The 18790-nt window shown below is 44.4% G+C and overlaps 1 pseudogene; it reads right to left on the bottom strand.

The window, feature by feature from the left end:
• The window catches only part of LOC129496867 (phosphate carrier protein, mitochondrial-like), a 34843-nt pseudogene that overhangs the window by 11282 nt on the left and 4771 nt on the right, over positions 1-18790 (bottom strand).

Genomic DNA, 18790 nt, shown 5'->3' on the forward strand with positions numbered 1-18790 from the left:
TCGGGGGAGGACTGCGTGAGGGGCCAGGCTGGAGGCAGGGCGAGAGTGACTGAGGGAAGCAGGAATGGGGAAGGAGAGCCTGAGCATAGGGAGAGGGGATCAAGGACTACTGACCCCCAGGTACGAGGAGAAGGGGCAGTGGGGGCCAGCTGGGTGGTGCCAGCAGTTTAGGGAACATGGAGGCTGAGATTCCTGTTAGAGAGAGCTGGAGCCAGGGGCCCGGAGGAGGAGGCAGGGGGCTCCTGAGAGGAGCAAGGGGCGGAGCTGCGGGGTGGCTGGAACAGGGACAGTGACAGCTGGGAACAGCCCGGCAGTGCTGAGAAGCCAGCCACGCTTGGCAGCCTGGGTAGCACAGAGGAGGACACCCAAGCGGATGTCCTTAGGGTGGGCTTGCCAGCAGGTGGGGGAAGGACGGGGACACAGGTGTGCAGGTGGGTGCGGGGAGGTGGGCCTGGCCGGGGACACAAGTGTGCAGGTGGGTGCCGGGGGGGAGGGGTGGCTGGCCAGGGAGGAGGGGTGCACTCATGGGTGTAAACCTCCCAGGATCTGAAGGGAGCCATGGGAGAAAGTCATGTAAGTCTCTAGACAGCGGGGCCAGGATGACCCATCCAGCCTTCTGGGAGGCTCCCCAGGCAACACAGCCAGACCCCAAAACAGAGACTTTAAGCACAGCGTTCACTGCTCACCTTCCCGTCTGCACAAAGCTAGCTGTGCTGCCAAGCCCGTGGGGGAGCACCTCTGAACAGTGTCTCCCTGGCAACTCCACTTCAGGACACGCACGCCCAGGGCAGCATGGGGGAACAGAAGGAGCACTGGACTGGGAGCCTGAGGTATCACCCACAGCTCTGCCACGGCCCTCACTTACCCCATCTGGGAGCCAGATGGTCAGTATGGTCCCTTCTGGCTCTTGGAAGTCATTGATGCCAACTATGAAAGGCGCACCCACAAAAGGAGAGGGAAGTGCTTTTAAGAGAAGCACTCGTAGGATGGCTGGCAAGCCCTGTCACAGACCGAGCTAAGGAGAGCCCCGAGGAATCTAGGCCTGTGTCCCAGGGCCTAGGTGGGAGTCCAAACACCATTAGGGAGCTCAGTGAAAGGAGAGTCTTGTGTACTTGGGAGTCCCTCAGGGCTCATCGCTGTTTCTGACCTCAGTACAGTCTCTTAAATGCCACATGGGTGGCCGTCTGAAAGCTCTGGACAATAAACAAATCCAGTAAATGAGAACATCTAGGGCATCCAGGTGCCATGCCAAGTGCTGTGCTTAGGCACTTCTGAGCTTCATGACAATCCCTGGAGGTGAGTATTATTATCTCCATTTTTCCTGTGAGGAAATTGAGGCTCACATGGGTTAGGGGACTTGCCCTGGTGGCTGTGCTGCAATCTACCTCCAGATCTGTCTGCCCCACAGGGACGCCCAGGGATCTCAGGAGACTCTCATCTGCCTGTCCAGGCAGAAGAAGGATGGCTGCTTTGGGGCCACAGACATTTCAGTGGATGCAGCACCTGCTAAAAATTCACCCTGGCAGGCCAGGTGGCCACGCTCAAGGAGCTCACAGTATGAGTAGCAACCCTAGAGAAGTTTTAAAGAAATTGCTTTTATGGGGTTTATTTTTTTTTTATTTTTTTAGATTTTTTAAATTTATTCATTTATGAAACACACACACACACACACACACACACACACAGAGGCAAAGACACAGGCAGAGGGAGAAGCAGGCTCCATGCCGGGAGCCTGATGTGGGACTCGATCTCAGGTCTCCAGGACTCCAGGATCATGCCCTGGGCCAAAGGCAGGCACTAAACTGCTGAGACACCCCGGGATCCCCCTACTTTTATGGGGTTTAGACCTCTTAGAGAGATGAGCCCCGAAGCAACTGGCGGCAGGGCCTGCCTGGAAGCTGCTGATGGACCCGCACCCTCCCGCATAAACCTGCCCTGGCAGCCACTCCACTGTGGCAGCATGTCCACCGTCTGACCACACGCACATCTGCCCAGCTGCTCTGCTGCCGACACTGGGTTGTGACAGATCCACGCCGGAGGGAGTGTGAGCCCGACGTGTCTGGGAGGAGAGGCAGTGTTGGGCTGTGGGGGCTCCTCTTCTCCCGTGGGCCCCCCAGCCCTGGAGTGCGTGGACTTCCATCTGTGCTGGCATCACTCGTTTCTAATGCAGCCTGGCAGGTGCTCTGGCTGAGGGAAGTAGGGTAAGGGACTGGATGTAACACTGATTCATTTTTGTGGCAGGAAATTGATGAGATGTGTGAGGGTGACTGGATGCCCTCTGGTTCACCGCCTTCAGGAAAGGATCAAGCTGGTGGAAACAAATTCAATCATTCTGATTTAGGAAAAGGTATCTTGAGGCCTTTCCTTTCCTTTTTGTATCACTCCTGGAGTCTCTCTCTCTTTTTAAAGACTTTATTTTTAAGTAATCTCTACCCCCAGTGTGGAGCTCGAACTTACAACCCCGAGATCAAGAGTCACACACTCTACTGACTGAGCCAGCCAGGAACCCCCTCCTGGAATCTTAAGTCTTAAATTACCTTTTTATTTAAAACACATTTATTTTGAAAGTATTGACCCATTATCATTTTCGAAACTTGACTCAGAGTTGAGTTTAAGGAGCTTGTGGGATACCTTTAACCACAACTTAGGACTGCAAAAGACAGTGCGCTGCATATATTTTTGTTTTTTGAAGGATGAGTTTAATGTTCAGACTTTATGAGTCATGCCCACTACAATTACGGATAATTATTATGTCTTGCTGAGAAATCACAGTGGGATGTGGGTTATGTAGAAGACGACAAACTGACATACACGTTCCTGCCTGATAGATTCAGAATCTAAATCGCCATGTTTAGATTTCAGTAATGGCATGCAACATGAAGAATTCTCTCATGCTGCGTGTGTCGTGGGGGGCGGAGAACAAAAATTACTTAAAAAAAGAAAGCCCTTTCCAACAGTGCAAGTAGAGGTAATCAGTAATCTAAAAGGAGGTAATAAACAGAGAAATAAATAAAGGACTAAAAAAATAGGATGCTTTAAGACTGAAAGTGAGGCTTTGTTTGTAACATGCTCACAAAAAAAAAAAAAAAAAAGTCAATCTTTCAATAAAGGCTGTAATTACCAGAGTGACAAACCTCTCGTTCTTGTTTCTTAATGCAGAAAATGTTGATTAGGGGCCCACCATGTACCCGATTCCAAACATGCCAATTAAAAAAAGAAAAAAGAAATCCCTAGATGTCAAATTCTATTGCTATCCATGTTATAATCATTGATTGATAAGATTTAAAAAAAACAGACTTAGAAACATCAGATTTGTAAAAGTTAATATGCTCCTTTCTTTTCATGATTCCAATCCTGGAACAGACCCTCATAAGGACAAACAGTTTTTAAAATACTGTGGAAGCGGGATCCCTGAGTGGCTCCGTGGAGTGTCTGCCTTCGGCCCAGGGCATGATCCTGGGGTCCCGGGATCGAGTCCCATATCGGGCTCCCTGCATGAAGCCTGCTTCTCCCTCTGCCCGTGTCTCTGTCTTTCTCTCTGTGTCCTCATGAATAAATAAATAGAATCATTAAAAAATAAAATATAAAAAACAGTGGAGGAATTTATTAGAGTGAATCTTGGCATTTTGTAGCCTGATGCATTTCTGATTTGGGCCACATACTCTTTGGAGCCAGGAGGGGCGCTGCACAGACAGACTGGGGGTGAGCGGGCCTGGGCAAGAGCCTGGATGGACGATGGATGGGGAGGGCGAGGGAGTGGGTGGGCCTGGAAGCAAAGCAAAACACGGCAGAAAGAAGGAGAGGTTAGAGATGGAGAGCAAGTAAGCTGGCTAATATGAGAGAGGCAGATTTTTGGCAAGGTCTACATGGAGCTTCCAGAGCTTCTGCAGACGACAGTGGACCTGTCTAGACCCTCACTGGTGAAGTGTCACTTATATTTCTGGTCACCTCTAGCTGGGTCATCTTGACCATGTTGCTCAGTTTCTTGTGCCTCCGTTTCTCATCTGTAACATGAAGCCCCGGCTCACAGGCCTGTTGTGAGGACTGAATGAGTTCATCCCTTCTAGTGTGTGGCACAGTGAACATTAGCTATTATTATTGAGAGGAGTGAAGTGGACATTTTTCATCTTTCGACTACCCAGCATCCAAATCTCTTGTGTGGGTCCTGTTGGGAAGCAGGGCTTACTTTGCCCAAAGGAGGTAAGAAGGTGGGCTTGGGCCAGCCAAACACATGCCCTCTCCTGCGGTTTTAATCCTGAGTGAGTGAGATAGAGGTGCTGGACCACACTGGGAGATGATTTGCAGGGCTGGTGGCCATGAAGAAGGAATGGCTGGGTGATGTGCTGGGGCAGCTGCACTGGCCCTGTGGTAACTTGGCACAGCCCTGGCTGCCTAACCTCCTGGGCTCCTGCCCCTGCTCTCACAATAAATTCCTTTTCTGCTGAGTTAGCAGGAGGTCATCCTGTGGTTTGCAACCAAGAACTCTTAGAGGATCCATGCTTAGTGGTGTTATCAAATACCACTGCCTGCTAGAGACCAGGGGGAGGGAGCACAGCCCCTCTGGACCTCCCTCAGTCTAGGGAGAGAAGACAGCCCTAAAAATCCATGCGGGAATCCAGAATGACTCCAGAGTTGACCAGCAAGACCTCAGGGCAGAGATCCCTCATAGGGAGAACTTGGTAGACTGCCCAGAAGGGCCAGAAGCATCATGACAAAACCCCTAGGAGGACAGGACCAGGAAAAATGACACACCATACCTCTGAGCTTGGAGATGGCAGGAGGTTGGGAGGCCAGGGGTAGGGGAGATGAGCAAACATTTACCCAGGACCTAAACCATGGGTTTTTTTGGTCTCTAATCCTTTATTACTATTTTTCTGCCAACTGCTTCCTTGCAGGGAGCAGGAGATTTTTTTGCAAGTGGGGCAGGGGTGTGTTTATCAGCTTGTTGCAAATTACATGGTAAACACAGATCCCCCTGGTTGAGGCGGTTACTGAGTCTCTTTGTTAGATTAATAAGATTACAACAATCTGGGCAGACTTTCAAGTGTTTATTTTCAAAATCTAACTTCAGAGGGTGGTAGTAACATAGTACCAGATCTGACTAGATTCCTCCTATTTGGATAGAGGGTGTTTCTGTTCCAAGTGCTTATTTTTCCACATACGGACGGGGGGGGAGGGGGAAGGTCATTAACCCTCAACTTCAAGCAATTTGTAATCAGTACCCTATACCTGTTTTGTGATCAACAAGTTAGTGTTTACTTTAACACCTACGTGGTTGTTGGCCTTGTCCTTCAGGCTTTAAAGGGAGTAACTGTTACAGGGAATCATTTCCTGCAACTTGAAAGCACTTTGGCAGACTGTCCTTTAGTTTGTAACCATATGCATTTGAGCAAAATTTACTCAAAGTGAAATTCTGTAACACAAACTTTAGTTTCCTGTTGACTTGCATTTTTACATTATGGGTATTGCAGCTCCCTGGTAAAAACACGCCAACCCCACTGCTCAATGCCAGGAAGGAGGGTTTGGGGACTCAGGGGGCACAACTGGGGGGTGGTGCTGGCTGGGGCGGCAGTCCTTGCTGCACTTTAGAACATCCCATCATGGTCTGTCAGACTCACTGCTCAGCACGGGGCCCCATGAGCTGGGCTGTGAGAACCATGAGGGAAGAAAAAGAACTGAAACGATTTCTGATCTCTGGATTCAAGGAGCTCTCAGCCCTGCTGGGACCATCCCAGCCACAAGCACTGAGAACCTTCAGCCCAGGCCAGGGTTGTGCCCGGCCTCCCCTGTTCTGCCCCAATTCCCCCAGGACCACCTGGCCCCACCTCACTCTCTAACCCATTAGCCCCAGACCCCGTTCTTTGGCCCTGGTGGCAGATTCCCAACACCCTGAGCAATCTCACACCCCTCTGGCAGGGTGATCCAGCCCCTGAGCCTGACATGCCTTTCTCTCCCCTGCACCACATCCTTCCAGACCCAAGCACAGGGCCTGCAGTTCTGGAACACATCCTAAGCCTGGAGCCTTCCCTTATTCTGCAGAGCCCAATCTGATCCCAGGTTCCCCACCTGGTTGTAGACTTGACTGCCTCCCTGTGTGAGTCTCCAGTGAATTCTTCAAATTCATCTCAGTCTCCCCCATGCTGAGTTTAGGATGTACCAAATATTGGGAATTTTTAGCAAATGTTCAATGAGTAAGTGGATGAATGAATGAAGATGATGATGAATGTGTTAAGAGATACCAATCATCTTAGCTTCATCTGAAGGGCTTTTCAGTTCATAGGAGTTTCCTGCTCATCAGTTTATACAATCCTCATAGCAAGTTAGGTAAGTGGTTACCATCCCTTGAATTTCACCAAAAGGTTAAATCATGGTAATAAAAACAGCTCGAATGTCCAAGGACTGACTATGTGTTAGGCACTTCATAAACATACTCTTGCTTATCACCTGAGAACATCAGTACAAGGTAGGCAGTCGTCTTCTGCGGTTGGGGAAACCGAGTCTCAGTGGAAATATTCTCACGTTAGTGGGGAAAGAGGCTGAGGGCAACAGGGTCAGTTCCAAGCTCTGGCAACAGTGTGGACACTCTGCGGTGACCCAACATGGAGTGAGAATGCAGATGGGGGAACAGATGCAGGAGCCCCTGAGATATTTCCCGTCCCTCTCCCGTTCTCCCTTCGTAGGCCAGAGACATTCCTCCAGTGGAACACTTCCCACCCTTCCCTGGTGCGCCGGGGCCTGGGTACCTACTGTTCCCCCGGCCTCCAGGGCTCTCCGGCCCCCGACCCTCTGTCCACCTGGAGAAAACCCATTTGTCCTTTAAAACATAACACAGATGCAGCTTGTCTGGAACCTTTCCTCGCCGGGGCCCTGATGGAGTTAATGGTCCCGCCCTCGTATGTTGTACCTCCTCTGTTGGGACATCCGTGCAGTGTAGTTTGGTGTAGTTTGTGTCTACACCTGCGCTCCTGCTAGACAGCGAGCCCGCAGTAGTTGTGATCAGGTTCGGATCTGTGTTCCTGTGCCGAGGTAAGGCCTAGCTCATGCTGAGCACCATGTCGAATGAATGAATGCACGCACGCAGGATCAGTGCACAAATGAGTGAAGATGCCTTCGCCTCCCTCTCCCCCGGCCATTCCCGGTATCCAGTGGAAGCAAGCTAACTTGTCCTCTCCCCCAGATGAGGTCCTTTGTGTTGAAAAATGCCTCCGCCCTAAGCCTTGTTTTTGTAAAATTAATGAGTGTCTCATTTGGCAAATTTGAAACATCCCAAACTAGCAAGAGATGCTTGGGTGGAAGAGAAAGGAGAGACGAGAAGGGGTGGGGGTCATGGTGGGTCACTGACCAACAGGTGCCGTTTTTTTTTCCCTGAGCACCACTGAGAAAAGAAAACAAACCCCCAGGCGGGCTCCTTTGTTACAAGTGACCTCCCACCAAGTTTTGCCTTACAGGAGGAGCCAACGGAAAAGGACTTTTAAAAGAAAAGGAAAAGACTTTGAAAATAGTAAGGAACACCAGGAAAAAGATGTGTTATCTGCCTAGATGGTAAAACACTGCCCTGTGAAATCAGCGCTAGCTTCCCATGTTCCTGTCCTTAGAAAAGGAGGATTTTAATATTAAATGTATTCCTTTCCTTAAGACATACCTTAATTATGAGGAAAGACGTTTCCAAAACATAAACTTAAATCTGTTAGTAAGCACAAGTCTTCACAGAAAAGTCGGCAGTAAGGTTGACCAGCAGCCTAACCTGAGCTGGGAAGCCATCTGTGACTTTAGAACAAGCGTTTTTCCTAACTGGAGGTGGCACGCTGTTGTGAAATGCTAAATTAAATACCACTAAACATTGTTATAGCTTCAAAAAGTAGTTACAGGCTTCAATAAGCGCACTTTTATCACGAGAACACACAATCTAAAGCCAAAATAGTTCTGTTTAATGTGCCAAAAAATACACTCACCCCATCCATTGTTAGAAAGAGCAGTAGGAAAAGAAATCTAAAATTTGCTGCTAATTCATTTGACAGCAGCCAACATCTCCTATCTTCTTTGGCAAGAGGGCCATTTTTCTATGCTGTATTTTGCACACAGAAATCTGCATAGAGTGATTTGCATACCAAAAACACATTTGTAAAGGAAACTGTTTGCATAGAAGCCAGGGAGAGATGGGGTTGCCACTATTGGCTTTTATACACACAACACCCCCAGGCTACTTGCTTTTCATTTTCCTATCTACTGCATTTCCCACAAAGGGTTATGTACTTTATGATGCATTAAAAATTAAAGCAAATATATCTTGTATATATCCAAGAACAAGCATAAGAACAATAACAATACAGGCTAATTTTCTCTCTGCTAACAGACTTCAGTGTTTACTAAGGAGCTGGTAGTAATAATATAATAATAATATGGTGAGCTTTTATTTTATACCATATGTTTTATATAGATTATTGCTAATTCTCACAGTCTTCCAGGTAGGTTCTGTGGTTCCCCATTTTACCCATGAGGAAACCGAGACTTGGGGAGCAGAAGGTGAGGTAACTGGCCAAAGCCACACAAGCCAACACTGGTGAAGCCAGGTTTGGGAGCTTGGTCTCATCACTCACTCAGCCCTTTCCTGCCCCCCATCCCCAGCCTCTCACTGTCGCTCTCTTTCCCCAGTTTTGCTGCATACCATTGTTTCATTTCCATGAGCCGAGTCTACCAGTCTGGGGGTGGCAGGGAGTCATGCTAGGAGAGGTGCACCATTTCGATTCCCTGGCATGTTTTTCTGACCAGGGCTTGGAAGCAGTACAGCCAGCTTCAAGGCTCAGTGAAGGTGCCCAATAAACCAGCTTAGTGACAGACATGGAGTGAATGGGCAATGGCCTGAGATTCAGAGGGTGTTGGGGCAGGGAGGGGGGACGGCTTGGTCCCCACACAAAGAAGGTACATGGTAGTTGAGATGCAATGGAACCCTCCCGATCGCTGCCCATGCGCTATCGCCGATTCAGTGCCAGCCCAGCTGTATTCTTGGAAACACAGAACGGTTTTGTGTGTGCTTAATTATAATGCTACTTACAGAGAATTTATCAGGCGCAAATCAGATGCTTGATGCATTTCTTAAGGAAAAAAATTGGTAGTGGCACTTTGAAATTTGTTTGTCTGATGAATCCTTTGGGTTCTTCCAGTATGCAGCATTTGAAGGAAATCAGCCATTCCTGGAAAAGTCAACAGGGGGAAAAGGGTAGTTCAATGAAAAGACTGAGGATGCCTGCAAAACAGGATTATAAACATTTGCTTTCTTTTGAAGTGTTTCTCTGTGTGTGTTTTCTCACCTACTTTCTCTTTTTCAGGGCCTGACAGCAGAATTTATACTTAATCATATCTCATTATCCACGGATTGCCCTTGTCCGAAGCTTCCTGGCTTTGAGACTTCATTATGATTTAGTCACTGTTCAAAAGCGGTTTTTCTGACATTTTCAGTAATAAATCTCTTTCGATATGATCTATAGTAGCTCTGCCTCATAGCAAGTTCCAAGCTAAAGCAAGTAATGTGACAGCAAACTGCTGTGGGGGCAGACAGCCCTGGTGTGAATCCTCGTTTTGACACTATGGTTTTACCTCACTTGATCTCTCTGAGCCTCCGATTCCTTGTCTGTGAAATAGGGGAGGATATAAGGGCAGGGCTTGCTTGCCCAAGGCTTGCTTGCCCAAGAGCTGGTTCACTCTTCTTCCTTGCTAACAGCAGTGACAACAACAAATCCTGGTGTTTGTTTGGCTCCCAGGGGGCCTAATCCCAGCAGGTGCATTGCATTGACCTAAACCATCCATTGCTGTTACTAGTGATCCGTTTGCAGGGTCCACAGGAAAGCAAGTGACCTAATTCTGACCATTGAGGCCAAAGGGGAAATCTGGCAGAAGCTTCTGAGAAAGATTTTCCTCTCTGATAAGAGAGACAACAAAGAGAAAGAGGGCTGCCTTTGCCCCTCTCGCTTCCTGAGTTGGATGCTGTTGCTGAGACATGGTGGTTGGTGTTACAGCAGCCATATCTTCAAAACGAGGGGCAATATCATCGACACATTAAAGGTGGCAGAGTGGACAGACCGAAAGAGCTTAGGTTCTTGGAGCAACACTCCTTTATTGAACCAAACTTGGTTTACCTATCTCCAGATTTCTCGTTAATAATAAATGTCTTTTATTGTCTACCCTGTGGTGTATTGGGTTTTGTGTTGCTTGCAGTAAAAACAAAACAACAACAAAAAAACACCTAAACTTCTACAAATACCTACCTCACAGGGTGGTTGTAAATACATGACACTTTTGATGTACCATACTACCTGGTGGAGTGAATTTTTGCTATAAATATTAGTAACACCGTGTATCAGACACAGGTGATGATCCAAGAGAACAAAAGTTTCCAAACACAACAGATGAATCAAATGAATGGTGCTGATTTAGCACAACAAAAAAGCTTTATATTTCTGGTAAGGGTCGGGGTTGACGTGGAGGCCTCAGACAATGACTGCAGCGACAAATCCTGTGTCTGGGAGTAAGATGTAACTGCAGTCCTAGTGCGGACGTTAATGGAGATGAAAGGACTGGGGCTCCCTGCCAGGTTTCTGTCCATCCTCTTACAAACGGACAATCGCCCTGTCAGCAGCTCGGATTCATGTCTGAACACTAACAATTACGCGAATGTGAATTACCAGCCTTACGAAGGGGCAGAGTGCTTTCAACCCACCGAATCTCTTTCCAGAATACCAAATTTTACTAGTATTTTCCAAAAGCATGTATTATGTCTTTGTGGCGGGAGAGCAAGATACACTGACATATATTAAGCATATAATAACTGAGGGATATCATTTTCTTAGATACAGCCTACCATTGTGAGCCCTGTCGTAACTCACGGGACTACATGTAGTTTGCATATGAAATCACCAGTTTTGGAAACAACCTAATAGAACACAAAGATAACTAAAATACACTAAGATAACATAGAAATACCTAGCAGAATAGAAGTAATATCATATAGTAGACACTCAATAAGTAATCTTAAAGTAAACCAGATTTTCTCCTTCACTATGCTTCAGCAAAGAGGCAAATGACAAGATTTCAAAGTAGAGCTGGGGATTAAACGCACACATACATCCATATCCACTTATGTATAGGGTCAGTGTGCATCCATCCAAAAGCCCTACACCTTCTATGGCTAGACAATAAGCATTGAGTTTCATAACTCACGAGGCTTTCCAAACCTCTTTAAAAAAAAAAGATTTTATTTATTTATTCATGAGACACACAGAGAGAGAGGCAGAGACACAGGCAGAGGGAGAAGCAAGCTCCACGCAGGGAGCCCGATGCAGGACCCGAACCTGGGACCCCAGGATCACACCCCGGGCCAAAGGTAGATGCCCAACCGCTGAGCCACTCAGGGGTCCTGCTTTCCAAACCTCTGATTGTTAATCATATTCACTATATTATAAAAGAGAAGTCATCAAGCGTATAGACAAAAATTCATCAAGAATAGAAGATAAAAAAAAATTTCTGGTTACCTTGTAGTTAATAACACCACCAATTCTTGAACATTTGGGTTAACTGAGGTTTTCTTGTACATTATACGCACATCTGCTTTTCTCAAAATTCATCTGCTCCTCTTTCTTTCTTACAATAAAGGGCGCAATTGTTGGTGGCTCAACTCACATTGTGAGGTGATTCTCTGAAATGAATGATCTCTGCATCACTAAGAGACTAAGACATCATTCATTCCTTAGAGGCAATTTCCAGCCTTTATAACGTGATGGATTTCTCCCTCTTCATTTGTACGGAATTTAATGTGACAATGACAGCTAGTAGTATACTTTTGCAGCTGTAGTCTTTTTTTTTTTTTAAACACTAGGTTTCTCATTGTTTCACTTGAGGTATAATTGACATATAACATCATATTAATTTCAGGTGTACAACATAATGATTCAATATTTGCATACACTGTGAAATGATCACCACATTAAATCTAGTTACCATCTTTGCAGCCAGAGTCTTAACTTGATTGAGAAAGACAGAAGTAAGGACTGTATCTCAGGGAAAGAAAAGATATTTGAAGTGTATTTAACAGTCTCAAGACATTTTTTACAACAGCTCTATTGAGATATAATTCACATACCATGAAATTCACCTTTTTAAGATAAATCATTCAGTGTTTTTAGTATATTCACAAAATTGTGCAGTCATCATCACTAATTCCACAACACTTTCATCACTTCAAAAAGAAACCTTTGTACACATTAGCTGTCATTCCCCATTCTTCCCTCCCATCCTTCCAACCCCATTCTTCCCTCCCATCCCTCCAACCCCACACCAGCCCCTGGCAGCCACTAATCTACTTTCTATGGTTTGCCTATTCTGGACATTTTATATAAGTGAAATCATACAATATTTGACTGTGTCTGGCTCCTTTCACTTAGCATAATGATTTCAATGTTCATCCATGTTGTAGCATGTGTTTTATTATGTCAAATAGTATTTTATTCCTTTTTATGGTGAAAACCATCCATTGTATGGATATGCAACATTTTTAATCCACTCATTGGTTGATGGATATTTGGGTTGTTTCAGTTTGGGGCTCCTATGAATAAAGCATCTCACAATATCTTTATTGAGGTGAAATTAATTTAATACACAATCATCTTAAAGTGTACAATTAAGTGCCATGTGTTCACAAGGTGATTCAACCACCACCTCTCCCTGATTTCAAAACTTTTTATCACCTGAGAAAAATACTTCATATCCATCAAGTAATCACTTCCCATTCCCTGCACCCCAACCCATGGTAACCACCAATCTGCTGTCTATGTCTATGGACTTGCCTATTCTGATGTATTATAGAAATCTTATAACATGTGACCTTTTGTGTCTGGCTTTTTCAGTTAGTGTAAGGTCTTTGGGGCTCATCTAAATTGTAGCATATATCAATATTTTGTTCCTTTTTATGGTTGAATAATATTCCATTGTATGTCTATACCACAATTTATCCATCCATTTATCCATCAGTGGACGTTTGGGTTGTTTCTACCTTTTGGCTCCTCATGATATTTTAACATCCCCTTTGTCACCATCCTAGTCCAGGCTTTGATAAATTCTCTCTTGCCTGGATTACAGCAACATTTTAACTAATCTCTTCTCCCTCTATTCCATTTCTTTCCACATAGCAGCCTGAGGGTCATTCTATGCTTATAGCCCTTCATGGTTTTTCCAATGGCCATACGAACACTCAAAGAAGTCCCATTTTTTTTTAAAGATTCTATTTATTTATTCATGAGAGACACACAGAGAGAGGCAGAGACACAGGCAGAGGGAGAAGCAGGCTCCACGCAGGGAGCCCGATGTGGGACTCGATCCCGGGTCTCCAGGATCACGCCCAGGGCCAAAGGCAGATGCTCAACCACTGAGCCACCAAGGCATCCCGAAGTCCCATTTTTTTAAACATGAACTACAAAGCTGGGAGTGACCCTCTTTCTGTTTACCTTTCCTACTTCATTTCATACCAGCCGCTCTACAAATGGAAGCCTTCATGTACAATGAACCTCTCTCAGTTCCTCTCTCCAGGACAGGTGCACATACTGTGTCCACTGCCATCTATCTTCTCTTTGCCAGTCTAACTTCTACTTAGCCTCCAGGTCTCATCTCAAATATGATTTACACGTTCAAACTTACTTCTGTAACACCCTGTACTTCTTCGCAGCACTTTGCAAAACTGTAAATTATTTTTCCTACTAGACTGTAAGCTTCACAAGGGCAGTGTCCATGAATTATGCTCATCACAAAAATCCTTCTGCCTAGCATACCACTTGGTATATGACAGGTGTTGATCAATAGTGTTATAGACTGGGTATGGGCAGAATTACCAAACTGCCTGTAAAATTGGATACTCTATCACTGAAGGTCTCAAAATACATGAATTAAAATGGACACACATACATACAAATTTCAGTTATAATTACATTGTTAAAGCTTTCCCTACTTATTCACCTGCTCAAATATGAAATTCAGAAAAAGACGGGGGTGCATGGGTGGCTCAGTCAGTTGACCATCCGACTCTTGGTTTTGGCTCCGGTGATGATGGGGGTTGTGAAACTGAGCCCTGAGTTGGGCTCCATACTCAGCGCAGAGTCTGCTTGTCTCTCTCCCTCTGCTCCTCCCCCTGCTCATGCTCTTTCTAAAAAAATAAATAAATAATATATTTAAAAAAAAGAAAAGACAAAACAAGACAAAGCTTTCAAAATAATATTAAAATGTAAATTCCCTTTCAGGGGTGCCTGGGTGGCTCAGTCGATTAAGCATCAAACTCCTGATCTTAGCTCAGGTCTTGAACTCAGGGTGGTAAGTTAAGTACACACCCAGTGTGGAGCCTACTTAAAATAGATAGACAGATAGATAAATAAACTCCCTTTCAAATAGTTCTTTGCTCATGATTTTTAAAAAAAAATGATCTTTAAGGGGATCCCTGGGTGGCGCAGCGGTTTAGTGCCTGCCTTTGGCCCAGGGCGTGATCCTGAAGACCCGGGATCGAATCCCACATCGGGCTCTCAGTGCATGGAGCCTGCTTCTCCCTCTGCCTATGTCTCTGCCTCTCTCTCTCTCTCACTGTGTGCCTATCATAAATAAATAAATATTTAAAAAAAATGATCTTTAAGAGCACATAGAACAAGCATACTATAATTGAATGGCTGCCTATCAAAATGTGATCTGACTTCAGTGATTATTCTTGCTTTGAAAGGCTCCAAAGAAATGCTTTCTAAAGACACACTTATAAAGCAAGGAAAAATACTCATAACATTAATACCTTGATTCTTTCCAATCTTTATAATTGTGGTTTAACATGTAAATATGGCCTTTGTTTTTTAAGATTTTATCTACTCTCTTTATTCACTTCTCAAAGGACAGATCAATGGATGAGTTTACAGCTTCCTATCACAAAATTAATTTCATATACTTGAAAAAGCTACTTTGATCACCACCTGGGGGAAAAGATAAATAGCCTAAACAAGCTTTTTTTTAGCTGTAGGAACTAAAGATTAAAGAATTAGAAAATGTGGTGAAATAAAGCCTTGAAACTGCAGTACCGCAAATTACCAAAAAAAAAAAAAAAAAAAAAAGACTAATGTTTTTTATGACCATCAGTCCCTTCAAATTGGGACTGAGGCACTGACCTGATATGAAAAAAAAATTAAATATTAAGTTAAATATATTTAAGTATGTAGCAGTTTGATTACTTCTAAGCAATTATCCATAGGTTTTTTCACAACTGAAACACAAACTTTCCATTAGAGCAAAATTAGGAAAGTTTTATAATATATACAAATAGAAATCTTTTTTTACACTAGAAATTTTAAAAATATTTTTTGAGGTACTGTAAAAAGGAGTTTATGAAAAGGATAATTATTGGTTGTGTCATGGTGCTGAGCTTGAGTAATGAAGAAAACGTGGACTCTGATTCAGACTATTATCACTTATTAGCTATATCATGTTGAGAAAGTTACCTAGCTTCGGAGTCTCAGTTTCTTTATATATAAAATGTACTAACTTCAAGGATCGAGATTATGAGAAAATGCATATAAAAGATGTCTCACAATACCGGGGAGCCTGGGTGGCTCAGTCTGTTGAATATTTATTTGACTGTTGGTTTTGGCTCAGGTCATGGTCTCATGGGTCAGGGGATCCAGCCCCTCAGCGGGCTCCACTCTCAGTGAGGAGTCTGCTTTGAGTCTCTCCCTCTCCCTCTGCCCCTTCCCACTCCCATGCCCTCCACCTCTGCTTGTGTGTATGCATGCTCATGCTCTCTCTCTTGGGCGAATACATGAATCTTAAAAAAAATGACTCACAGACATATACTATGGCTTTTCTAATTCTAACAGATTCATGTAATTTCAGACTGGTAATTATAGACAAAGCAAAACACTGAGAAGTTTAAGTTGTTCCAAAGGAATAGTAACTAGGAAAAAAAATCCCCAATGACTTTGAATGTAAGAGTCATTAAATTACTTAATTAACTTTTATTAATCTTACTTAAACATATTTGTTTGTTAACCTTTATTTATTAACCTTACTTAAATTTTTATTCTTTATTGTTAGCTACCGTGGCTCCTATTTAATCAGACATTTGTAAACTAGCAACAAAAAAAGGTGATCAGAAATCTAGGAACTGAATAGAAAAACTGCTAACCCAAAAGTAATTTTCCTTGACCATGTCCCTGATAGAATCATGCCAAGAGTTCTCCTTAGATTATAACTCTCTAAGCATACAGTGTATATTACAGAAATTATCTCGTATTCTCAATAGAACAATCATGAAATACGACACAGCAGAACAAGTGATATCCTGAAATTCCAAGATTTTGCAGCAAATCCCTAAATTACAGTATGGATAGAAAGAACTTTACTGGGCAGCCCCGGTGGTGCAGCAGTTTAGTGCCGCCTGCAGCCCAGGGTTTGATCCTAGGGACCCTGGGTCGAGTCCCATGTCGGGGTCCCTGCGTGGAGCCTGCTTCTCCCTCTGCCTGTGCCTCTGCCCCTCACTCTCTCTCTGTGTCTCTATGAATAAATAAATAAAGTCTTAAAAAAAAAAAGAAAGAACTTTACTTACTAAAGTATTGACCAAAGAAATTTCCTACATTTTATAAGGCAACACTAGACAGAAATATATTTGTCTTAAAATTTTCCGGGAAAGAACCTGCACAATTTAGTGCCATGAAATTTATCATTCTAACTTCTTTGAGAACTTCCTTTTTCAAAAACCTGGACACTAGACACCAACTGCCTAAGGAAAGTCAGTGTCTTAATAATACATAGTATCCTTCCCATCCTCTTCCCCAATAATAAACAAAATAGAAGCATTAAATATAAATTTGATTCTAGCTCATTCACAAGTTCTGATTTTTTCCTCCAAGTTCTTTATTATCCAATCAAGACAGTTCAAAAAAACTTAGTTAAATTTAGGCACTTTTTAACTTCTGTTAACCATTGAACAATTTAAATTTACTCTTAAATTTTTTTTTAATTTATTCATTTACGATAGTCATACAGAGAGAGAGAGAGGCAGAGACACAGGCAGAGGGAGAAGCAGGCCCCATGCACCGGGAGCCCGACGTGGGACTCGATCCCGGGTCCCCAGGATCACGCCCTGGGCCAAAGGCAGGCGCCAAACCGCTGCGCCACCCAGGGATCCCTAAATTTACTCTTATTACATAGTTAAAACATCAACATATTTAAAGTTTGCCATCTTTAACACAAGTTAAGGCAATCAAGTAACAGTGTGGTAAATTACATCAACTATCACACTGAAGTTTATTGCTTACATTCTACAAACATCTCTAATTCAGAGTCTCACTAATTTTATAATTTTCCCAATGAGCGATATGAAGGATACAGAAAACTGAGAATGTGCCCTATAATTCAGTAAATTTTATGAACTTCAACCATCGTAAGAGATCATGGCAACATGCACCACATCAAATTAATGGCATTTGTGACATATAAAAGTGAGATTTTCCTCCCAAAGTCACCAAAAGCACACTTCAACATTTAACAAAAAACTGGAATTGCAGGGTTTCATGTGTGTGTTTTTAAATGTCAGGGTGGTATGATCTTCTTTGGATGTGTGGTTGTTGAAAGCTGAGTTGTACAAAAGAAATTTTTAGAGAACAGAGGCTTTTCTTTACATATTTATTTCCAGAGCCTGCCCTTCATCTCATTTTGGATTTCCACATTGATCCAATTGTAGAACTTCCTGGAGAGAGCTACGTTCTAATCAGCAACATCAGGAACAGAATTGGACAAAGCAAAATGAGAAAATGCAGATCTTCTCATGTCATGTCTCTTTGAAAATAGTGAATTCAGTCTAAGTTATCAGGCAATAGAAGCCACAGTTTAACTTTTAATAATTTTTACTTGTAATGAACACGAACAGGAAGCATAGAATGAGTCCTTTATCTATTCAATAGGTGCACGATTTCTATTGGGGTGGATAACTTGCAGCGGAATTTTACTTTGTTCTCCGCCCCATATAGTTGTGCTGACCTTAAGACCTCATTAGTAGGCTATTCAAGAATCTCCACCGAAGGGTGAATCAGAGGAGAAACAACCTAGAGGCCCTAAATTACCTAACATTACTTCCTGTTAAGAATTCTCTCCTTACAGTAGCTGGAGAGCTAGTGAGTTAAAGCAGCTGTGCCGACTCCCCAAAGATAATGGTTCGGGTTCCTAAAGGAAACGGCTGCAATTGCCTAGGATTGCCAAAAAGGGGAAGGAATCGGCCCTTTTAAAGAGATCTTGGACTAGACTTGTCACCTCTCCCAAATCAGAAAACAAAACATATTACGCGCTGGCACTGCTGCCTGGACACAATCCCCCAGTGGATGGGCCCTTGGGCCAAGGGTGGCCCCAGGCGTTGACAAACCCACTCCTCCTGCTGCTCCTGGTCTGGGGGTGCTTGGGCGGCCGGAGGCCGAGGCAGCTTGAAGTGGACCTTGACCGAGTCATAGATGAACCACTGCACGCAGTCAGGGCGCCGAACACGAGGATGCGGGTGAGCAGGCCCTTCCACACGCGCGCGCAGCCCGGTTTGTGCAGCACTCCGACGGCCGTACTGCCTTCTCCTTGTGCAGGACGGACACACAACCGCGCAGAAGGTGCCGGCGACGTAAGCGGCCACGAAGGTGGCGGCCAGCTGCTCGGCCTTAGTGCACTGGTGCTGCGGCTGCGGGACCACGCGCGCGTCGGCGCCTCCGCCGTGCGCTCCAAGCAGGCGAACTTCATCGTGGTG

This window comes from Nyctereutes procyonoides, unplaced genomic scaffold (genome assembly GCF_905146905.1).
Source record: "Nyctereutes procyonoides isolate TBG_1078 unplaced genomic scaffold, NYPRO_anot_genome, whole genome shotgun sequence".
In the NCBI taxonomy this organism is placed as follows: domain Eukaryota; kingdom Metazoa; phylum Chordata; class Mammalia; order Carnivora; family Canidae; genus Nyctereutes; species Nyctereutes procyonoides.